Source organism: Dipodomys spectabilis, unplaced genomic scaffold (assembly GCF_019054845.1).
Source record: "Dipodomys spectabilis isolate Male_0828 unplaced genomic scaffold, ASM1905484v1 ptg000095l, whole genome shotgun sequence".
In the NCBI taxonomy this organism is placed as follows: Eukaryota; Metazoa; Chordata; class Mammalia; order Rodentia; family Heteromyidae; genus Dipodomys; species Dipodomys spectabilis.
In genome coordinates this window covers 33,439,070-33,449,723 of record NW_024870772.1, presented here as the reverse complement: position 1 = coordinate 33,449,723, position 10,654 = coordinate 33,439,070, and the positions used below count along the sequence as shown (strand labels likewise).

The following is a 10,654-nucleotide window of genomic DNA, read 5'->3' as shown; positions in this document are numbered from 1 at the left end:
CTATAGTTGGTGACTATTCAGCTAGAAAAGTCTATTCGGAGTCTACCACAAGCTTTTGAAGTTGATTTCATGGAGCCTTGTGATTCCCACCCTTTTCTCTGCCTCAGCAGTGTCACTGTGAGAAAAAACGTCCCAGAGGAAAAGACCAACCACTAGCCGACTAGATGTTTCTACATTTCTGGACAAAACGACTTTCAAAATATCTTTTCCAGTCTTTTTTTTTTTTTTTTCCTGGAGCTTCATCTCAAGGCTGTACACTCTTACTCAGCTAGCTGGCTTGCTTGCTCAGCTAGTGTTCTACTATTTGAGTTATGCCTTCAGACTGATGTTTTGCTGGCTAGCTGGAAATGGAGTCTCAGACTTTGCTGCCAGGGCTGGCTTTGAACCTTGATGCTCCTGATCTTTGCATCTTGAGTAGCTAGGATTACAAGTATAAGCTGCCAGTTCCCTGCTGCTAATTTTAGATATTTGAATTATAGGAAAGAGAAGGACACCAGGCAAATTAAGACCATTTTCTATGCTCTAGCATTTAAGATCCCACCCTTTATCCAACCTAGGTTCAATTCCTGGCTACAACTAGTTCATTAGTGGCTTATGCCTATGATGCTAGCTACTCAGGAAGCTGAGATCTGAGGATCATGATTCAAAGCCAGGAAAGACCTTAAGACTCTTATCTCCACTTAACCACCAAAAAAGCTAGAAATTGAGCCATGGCTCAAGTGGCAGAACACTAACCTTGAGTGAAAAAAATCTAAGGGAGAGAATCCTTATCCTGAGTTCAAGTTCCAGTACCAACTTTAAACACACACACACACACACACACACACACACACACACACACACACACACACACACACACACCCTAGTTCATTGATACATACAAAGCTTCCCCTTTAAACATTCGTAGGAACTCATGCTTTGAGTGGATAATCATTGAAGTCGGTTGGAGTCTCTTCAAATTCTTTTTAAATTTTTTTTTTTTTTTTTTTTTTTTACTGCAAAGACGATGCACAGCGAGGTTACAGTTTCATAAGTCAGGTAATGAGTACATTTCTTTTTGAACAGTGTTACCGCTCTCTCATTTTCTCCTATTTTCTCTCTCCCTCCTCCCTTCAGGTTCTTTACTGCTCTGGGGCACAAAAATTCTCTTAGCTTAAAAGGGGCACCAGTGGCACACACCTATAATCCTAGCTATTCAGGAGGCTGAGATCTGAGGATTGCGGTTCAAAGCTAGCCTGGGCAACAAAGTCTGTGAGACTCTTAGCTCCAATTAACCACCAGAAAACTGGAAGTGGTGCTGTGGCTCAAGTGGTAGAGTGTTTGCCTTGAGCTGAAGAGCTCAGGGCCAGCGCCCAGGCCCAGAGTTCAAGCTCCCAAACTGACAAAAAAAAAAAAAAAGAAGAAAAAAATCTCTTTGGTTTGACTTCATTTAAATTGCATATTGTGGCTAGGTGCTGATGGCTCACACTTGTAATCTTAGCTACTCAGGAGGCTGAGATCTGAGGAGAGTGGTTTCAAGCCAGCCAGCCCTGGCAGGAAAGGACATGAGACTCTTATTTCCAATTAACCATCAGAAAACCAGAAGTGGAGCCGTGGTTCAAAGTGGTACAACACTAGCCCGGAGCAAAAGACGCTGAGAGACAGTGCCCAGGCCCAGAGTTCAACCCCCGGACTGACAGAAAAATTAAAAATAAACAAACAGATAAATAAATTGCATAACCCTAGACCTTTTTTAACCTTCCCTGGTCTTTGCCTATCTCCCTATGCAGCCAGCAGCGCGACTCCTGGCTGAGCTTGTTGTCACTCTCTTGGGTAGTTCAGAGATCTTTCAAAACAAAAATAAGACAATACAGATGCATTCTTCAGCTGAACAGGAATGACTCATCACCCAGGCCAGCCCAAGTTGTTCTTATGTGTTAGTACGTGTAGCTTTCTCTGGTCACTTTGTATAGCAAATTAAATTCTAAGATATTGAAAGTTTAGTCAACGTAAACTGACCATTAAACTCTGATGTCCCTAATATGGTCATGAAATGCAAATGCTTCTCCCAAAAAACACTGGCCATGACAATGACTTAGATAAGAAAATTCCTAGAACTCTTTGCAGCTGGGTGATGTATCATGTCACTGCTCGCAGAGATGTGTGTGTTTCTTCTGACTCATGACTATCACAAGAACTCGTTCCCTTGTAGATAAAAGAAAGAACTTCAGATGGGTAGGAGATGCAGCTCAGTGGTAGAGCCCTTGTGGTATGTACCAGGCCCTGGGTTCCAGCAAGCGCACACACACACACACACACACACACACACACACACACACACACACACACACACACACACACACACACACACAGGAAAACATTATTTTTTTAACCAAAAGGTAGAAAGGAACGGGTTAAGTTGTAGAGCACCTGCCTAGCAAGTACAAAGTACTGCCACTGCCCCTACCCCCAAAAAAAAGATAGGAAAAGAAAGAAAGAAGAAAAACAAGTTGAAGGTAAGATGACAATAGTTCTATTAGGTTTTATTTTATTTTTCAGCACTAGGAATCAAACCAGGACCTCCCTCACACTAAGCATTCTACTACTGTACTACAGTCCCAGACCCCCAACAGATTTTAGATATGAAAAATGATAGATGTTGTTTTTCAGTTACTAAAAAGTATGAGCTTGGGCCAGGCACCAGTGGCTCATGCCTGTCATCCTAGCTACTCAGAAGGCTGAGATCTGAGGATTGCTGTTCAAAGCCAGCCCGGGAAGGAAAGTCCATGAAACTCTTATCTCCAATAAACCACTCAGAAAACCAGAAGTGGCAGTGTAGCTCAAGTGGCACAGCGCTAGCATTGAGCTGAAGAGTTGAGGGACAGCGCTCAGGCCCAGAGTTCAAGCCCCACAACTGACCAAAAAAAATTTTTTTATGTGTGTGTGCATGCGTGTGTATGTGTGTGCATGCGTGTATGTGTGTGTGTGCATGCATGTGCATGTGCAGGGATCCTGAGGCTTAAAATCAGGTCCTGGGAGCTATCCTTTTTCATTCAAGGCTGGTGCTCAACCACTTGAGCCACACAGCTTCACTTCTGGCTTTGGGTTGGCTAACTGGAGATAATTGTCACGTGGACTTTCTGCCTTGGCAAGCTTCGAACCATGTGTCTCAGATCTCCTGAGTAACTAGGATTACAGGCGTGAGCCACCTGGTGCCTGGTAAACTTGGAATTTTTAATCCCTAAACATTCTCATGCAAAAAATGTGTTCAAACAAAAATTTTCAGCTCAAGTTCTGAAATAACTCCATAAGTCTAGGAGAGAGAACAATGCATGTATGCACATGCCACAGGAAAAAGCTTCCTATCAATCCCTCGGGCAGGGAGAGGCAGTGTGCTTGTTAAAATCTTACAGAGAAGCATAGGTGGGGGACAAAAATGTCACCAGTCCCCGGGTTCTGGTGGCTCACATCTCTAATCCTAGCTACTCAGAAGGCTGTGACCTGAGAATTGTGGCTAAAAGACAGCCAGGGCAGGAAAGTTCATGAGACTCATTTCCAATTAGCCACCAAAAAGCCAGAAGTAGAACTGTGGCTCAGATAGTAGAACACTAGCTTTGAGCAAAAATGCCAAGGGACAGAGCCCAGGCCCTGAGTTCAGGCCCCAGTATCACATACACATAAACACATGTGTATGTACATGCAGGCAGACACAGACACAGACACAGACACAGACACACACACACACACACACTCATCTGAGATAAAAGGTCAGGTTCATAAAAATTGCAGAGTAGTCCAGCAATCCAGCACAACCTAGACTTTACAAAGCTAATTTTCATTTTGTGAAATTTGTATTTGTTGATTTTCTTTCATGGATGCCATATAAGCCCCCTCAGTCCCCTCATGGTTCATTGTGCCCATTTTCACCCTAATTAGGAAGATACTCCAATTGGGCTGGGCCTTCAGGTTTCTCTATCTCTAAGTGAGTTCAATGGGGGTAAGTGGGGGGGGGGGGAAGGGCGGGGATATCGGGGATATCAGTTAAATGGAAAGTAGATTGTCTCCAAGTTGTTTTTGTCCTTCCTTCCCCTCCTCTGCTTCCTCTTCTAATAGAGCAGGCAATGTCCACATTGTTACTCTGTTAATGTAGCCAGATGTGATGGTCTTCAAACTCCTCAGTTAGATGAAGTCTTCGGTGGTAGTCTGGTAGTCTGAGCTCGTGGTAGGTAAACTCAAGGGACGTCTCTCTGGTTCAGGGCTGTGCAATGTCTGACCCACAGATGGACAGACACATGCACTTTGAGTATGTTTCTCACTGGCTGCTCACGACCCTCTGCCTCTATGGGTAGTTTTGTATGGTCCTCAAAGGATGTTATAAAAGTGCAAATGGAAATAGATTATTCTTCACATCTGGGAGCATCCATGATCCAACATATTACAGTCTTACCAGTCTACTCACCTGTTGCCTGACTGAAGTCTGACATTGCGTCCAGACCAAATGGCTCCTGTTGCTTTCCACAGCAAAAGACAGATCTTTGGTGTTTGGGTTTTTCCTCACGAAGAATCTCATTAACCACGCTCAAGTCCTAGCAGGAAGTCCTTTAGACTTGGGAAATGATTAAACACATGCAATTATGAACCAAGAGGATAATAGATAGTCCTCTATAAATACATACATGCAAAGGAATAATCATATCTGAAGACATTTTTCACAAAAATATTGTTCCTTTTAATTAGAAAGGAAAATTAAACCTCTTTTTCTGAATTTTTTTTTTTTTTTTTTGGGTCCGGTCATGGGGCCTAAACTCTGGGCCTGGGCGCTGTCCCTCAGCTCTTCAGCTCAAGGCTAGCGCTCTACCACTTGAGCCACAGTGCCACTTCCGGCTTTTTTTCTTTTTGCTTATGTGGTGCTGGGGAATCGAACCCAGGGCCTCAGGCATGCAAGGCAAGCGCTCTACCACTGAGCCACCTTCCCAGCCCTCTTTCTCTGAATGTTGAGAGGGGACTCATTTCATTATGTTGAAATCCATTTTCGGGTTTTTTTTTTGTTTGTTTGTTATTGTTGTTATTTTTGTCGGTCATGGGGGTTGAACTCTGGGCCCTGGACACTGTCCCTGAGCTCTTCAACTCAGGGTGAATGCTCTACCATTGGAGCCACAGCCCCAATTTTCTGGTGGTTAATTGGAGATAAGAGTCTCATGGACTTTCCTGCCCAGGCTGGCTTTGAACCATGATCCTCAGATCTCAGCCTCCTGAGTAGCTAGGATTACAGATGTGAGCTACCAGCACCCAGCCCATTCTCATTCTGATGATAAAATCAGCTTATAGTTCTAACAACAGGCATTGGACTCAACAAAAATCTACAGCTCAATATGAATGCAGCAAGTTATTTTTTTCAAATCACATACTGGAAGATAAGATTTATATTTTACTGATAAATTATTCATAGTATTACTCAAAATAAAGCATGGAATATGAATGCAAAGTAACATAATTTTTAAATTTAGCATAGTAGATGCTTCAAAAGAAAAGGAATATTGCCAGGTGCTGGTGGCTCATGCCTATAATTCTGCTCAAGAGGCTGAGATCTGAGGACTATGGGTTGAAACCAGTCCAGGAAGGAAAGTCTGTGACTCTTACCTTCAATTAACCACTAAAAACACACCAGGAGTGGAGCTGTAGCTCAAGTAGTAGAGCACTAGTCTTGGATTAGAAAAGCTCAACCAGAGTGCCCAGGTCCTGAATGCAAGCCCCAGCACTAACACACACACACACACACACACACACACACACACACACACACACACACACACACACACACACACACACACACACACACACACCCTCAGTTATCCTTCTGTGGAAGCTTCTGGTTTGGGGAAAACAGTGCCTGATCTTGGTTAAATCCCCAAAGAGACGTGGATCTATTAATTCAAAATTTAATAGAGGATTGGGGCACAACTCAGTGATACAGCACTTGTCTAGCATGCAGGAGGCCCTGGCTTCCATCCCCAGCACTGTATGCCCAAACAAAAAGCAAGAGGATAAGCAGAAAGTTTCCTAGCTGTAGAGAAAGCCTTATGTGAATGAGAACCACATAGACAGGGTTAGAAAGAGGGTCACTTGGCAGGGAAAGAGCAGTCACAGAGCAAAGACACTCTCAGCAGATGACACAGTACAGGTAACAATTAAACACAGGAGGTGTCCAAATTGTTGGTTTGTGTGGTCTGTCTTCCCTGACCAGGAGGTCTACATGCACAGGGAATGAAATTCTGTCCATTCCTTTAACCCCAGCTTCTAGAACAGGGCCTGGCTCTTTGACCATTCTCCCAATTATTTGACAAGTGAACATAAGCTGTTTTAGAAGACAAGTTTATTTAAGGAAACTGAATTCCACAAATAGCCAGTGAGCACCTGAACTATTCTTATACCATGCACAGCGCCCATGTGTAGTGCAGACATAACCATTATGCAAGATTCTGTAATAAGACACGAAAATGTGTTCTGCTGCTATGAAGGAATAAAGGGGCATCTTTAGGAAGAAAATAGTACCAGAAAGGGTATTAAATGATAGGTGGTGAGAAAGGAAGAGACTTGAGCCAGAATGATAAGCCCAGGGCTTTGCATTCAGTGTTCTGGGCTTCCTGAGGACTGGAACCATGTCACCTACCTTTGAATGTCAGCATCTACAGTACTTCAGTGTATTTCTAGTAGGTGCTCAATAAATGTCTACAAGCAGAGTTTGGTGGTACATACCTGCAATCCCAGCACCTGGGAGGCTAAGGAAGCAGAATCATGTGTTGGAAGCCAGCTAGGGTTATACAATGAAACCCTGTCTCAAAAAAACAAAATAATGGACAGATGCTTGTAGCTCACACCTGTAATCTTAGCTATATAGAGACTGAGATTTGAGGGTAACTGTTCAAAGCCATCCCAGGTAGAAACGTCCATGAGATTCTATTCTCAATTAACAACCCCAAATGCCAAACTGGAGGTATGGCTCAACTGGAAGAGTAACTGCTGTGATTTAAAAAGCAGAGCAAGAGCAAAAGGCCCCTAGTTCAAGCCCCAGTACCAGCATAAAACGAAACTTACAATAATAAAATGACAAATATATAAATAAATACTTGTTTGTGAACTGATTAGGTCCGGAGAGGGCATTGGAACAAGCTGAGGCCCTGACAGGGAGTCACTGGCTTCCTTCCTGATTCTCTGCACTTCAATACCTACGGCAGTCCAGTGTGGACACTGGCAGAGCATGGGTACGCTTGCCCTTGAGTTAAATATTAAAACCTCAGTGCCCTCGGCCCTAGTTTGGACTTCCTGAATCCAAACCTGTTGAGGGGCCCAAAAAACCTTCGGTTGAAGCAAATATCGAGCTAAGTTTTGTGCATACCACAGTTTGGACTCCACTGATGTAAGATTTTGTAGACAAGTGGAAAAAAGAATTTAAGAAGAAACCCACAACTCCTCATATCCTCAAGTAACTGAAAACTCAAGGGCAAGGGACGTGACTAGGACTACTCTGAATGGCTCCTGGGGGCTAAGTACTGTGGAAGATTTATAAATATAGATATAGATGTACACAAGTATGTATGTATACACATAAACACACATATACAATCATATATGTGTGTGTATATATATCTCAAATCATCAATAACCCAAAGAGTTCATATGGGGATAACTAGCTAGCATGTGAAGAAACAAGCTGGGAAACAGCAAGTGATGTGCCCAACATTGCAATAACCAGCCAGGAATCAAATTCCTGAGCCGCACACCCTCCTAAACAGCCCTGTAATGAGGGACATGCAGAAATCGGGGAGCCCTCTTCAGAAAATGTTGGCAGCTTCAACTTAGATCTGCCTAAATACATTCCTGGAAATCAAGATTTGAGGACTTAATATATATATGTACATTAAGTGTAGACAGACTCTAATGTGTCTAAGGTACCTTTGAATTGAATGATCACAATAAAGAATCTGAATGTTAGTTAAAGCTGTATATATGTATGGTATGTATGTGTATATGTATGTATGTCTGGCCCACCTACATGTACAGGATAGAAAGTAAGGGACAGAAGTGGCAGGAGAAAGCTACGAAGATACAAATTGACCTTCCACATCTGACAGTTGCTCAGACACAGCCAACTGAGCTGCCAAGGTTGGCCTAGTATTTCAAATAGAAGCCCAAAGAGCAGCTTTTCATGTGAAAGGTCTCATTTCTGTAATAATCATAGCTAATTCAGAAATCTAAAATATGCTGGCCACCTGTCACTTTAGCTACTCAGGAGACTGAGATCTGAGCATCATCCTTTGAAGCCAGCCAGGGGAAACTGTGAGACTCTTATCTCCAATTAATCAGCAAAAAGCTGGAAGTGGCGCTGTGGCTCAAGTGTTAAAAGAGTACTATCCTTGAGCAAAAAAGCTCAGACAGTGCCCAGACCCTAAGCTCGAGCCCCAGAACTGGTACTAGGAAGAAAAAAAAAAAAAAAAAAACACCTAGCCTTCAAATAAACAGGTCTGGAAAGCAAATTCAGGCCCATGGAACCTTCTATTAGAAAGTATTATGCTCCTTAAGATCAGCAGAACGTTCTTTCAGGGAAAGTTTCCATCTGTTTGTCTGTGCATCCTGCTCAGATGAAGGTATATCTCTAGTATGACTGTTACTTTAGTTTAATAAAATGTTCATCACATTAGCTTTGAGATTTTATTCAAGTGTATCTGATATATACATATATGTATTTATTTATATAAATTCCACTGTGTCAGTTCACTTCCCTTATCTTGGGCTGCAACAAGTATACTGGGTGATTTTAAGCACGTTATTCCTGGCTTTTAAGTGTATTTTAAAGAAAAATGAACCTGCAGTTGGCGCAGGTACTTTTCTAAGCTGCAAGCAACCTCCCCCCCCCCCCCCCCCACACACACACCTCCCATGATGAATTTCTTGGTACTGAAGCTTCTTGAGATACAGTCAGAGACGCTTTCCATCCAGGTCTGCCCAAGTCCACACTCACAGGTGCACACGAAGCCCAAACAGGTGACCTGTCACTTCCCAGCCAAAACAAACATTCCACAACATCACATTTCCTAGTGATCGACTTTATGTTATTGCTCTTACCAACTTCTGCCATACTGCTTTATGTCCATTTTTTACAGGGGAACTAGGGAGACTCTGGTATGTTTAAGTGTCTCCACACTCTGCTACTTCCCTCAGCAACGGGACAGCACTGAGGTCTGAAAAACAGTTATGAGTGAAAGCATATCCTGTTCCTCTACGTTCTGCAAGGAGAGACACACTGGTTTCACACCGGGAGGGACAGGACGCTCACCCACCTGAGCCCAGCCCGTCGTGGGCTCACCGGGCGCGGGGTCCCAGCCCCGAGACCCAGGCGGCGGAGGCGGCCGAGGCGGAGGCCTGCGCCGCGGGGCTGGGGCGGACGCGGGCCCGCGAGGTCCCACACTGCCGGTCTCAACCCCAGCTCGCCCGAAGCCTCCGGGAAGGGCAGCCGGCCGGTCCTCGTCTCGCTGCGTTTCACGGCTATGGGTTTAGTTTTTAGTGTAGTTTTTCCACCGTAAAACAGAGCGCGGCGGAGTTCGCGGAAGACAGGCTTCTCTCTCCCGGAAGCCTACCCGCCGGGCTCCCCAGCTGCGCGGCCACCCGTGTGCGGGGCTTCCCGAACGGGCCGCGGTGGGGCGGGCGGGGGGGGGTCCCGAAAGGGGCCGCGGCGGGGCGGGGGGGGGTCCCGGCGGGCCCGGGCGTGGGGGGGAGGAGGCCCGGGAGCGGGGGGCGGAGGAGGCCCCGGCGGTGGAGGGCGGAGGGGGCCCCGGCCGCCCCGGGAGCCCGGGACCCCGCTCCCGCTGCGGGGTTCGGTCGCCCTGCGATTCGCAGGCTTTAGATAAAGTGAGGAACTCGCACCGCGGCGGCCGCGGAGGACTCTGGCACCCCCCCCCCCACGCCACCCCTCCCTCCCTCCCTCACCTCCGTTTCCCTTCTCCCCTCCCCCGCTGCTCCCTCGCCCCTCCTCCTACCTCTGCCTTCTCCTTCCCTCCTTCTTCCCGGGCCACCGCTCTTCCTCCCGTCCCCTCCCCAGGGGGAACCTTCCCTCTCCCTCCCCCACCCTCACGAGTCCCCGGCTCCCTCCTCCTCCCCTCCTCCTTCCCTTCTCTCCCCCCCCTTTCCTCTCCTTTCCCCCTCCCCCCTCCTCCCCCTACAGGTCTCCGGCCCCCTCCTCCCTCCCCCCTCCTCCGCGGCCCCCGGCCTCCTCCCCTCCCCCACTTCCCCCCCCCCCCCCCCCGGGCTGCGGGCGGCTCTGTGGTTTCTGAGCACACACATTTGGGCAGATTGTGGTTCCTAGGCTCTGGGCCAAGAATTCCGAGGAGAAAACGTTGCTGGCTGCAGCCCCTGGGGCGGGCGCACGCCCTTCCTGCTCCCGGGCCCGGGTTCGGCTGCGCGCACAGCCCGGCGCGCACGGGCAGCCCCGAGCTTCCCCCCGCACGCCCCGGGGCGACCCCGCTGCGGAAAGCCAGCCGCTCGCGTTATTTTCGGCCGGGAAACGGGGCCGGGAGGGGGAGGAGAGCGGGTCGTGGGGTGCGGCGGGCGGGAGGGCGGTTCCGCTAGCGGGGAAGTGGCGGTGGAGCTCGGGTGGCCTCGATGATGGTACGGGGAAAGC

General features: G+C 46.9%; 1 long non-coding RNA gene across 1 annotated transcript; it reads right to left on the bottom strand.

Moving 5' to 3' along the window:
* Positions 1 to 3,689: 3,689 nt before the first annotated feature.
* Positions 3,690 to 10,062, bottom strand: LOC122112680. Its single transcript, XR_006148252.1, has 5 exons — positions 10,014 to 10,062; positions 9,318 to 9,522; positions 9,103 to 9,218; positions 4,439 to 4,585; positions 3,690 to 4,340 (listed from the first exon to the last, which is right to left on the bottom strand). It is a non-coding gene; the product is annotated as an uncharacterized LOC122112680 (long non-coding RNA).
* Positions 10,063 to 10,654: the final 592 nt, after the last annotated feature.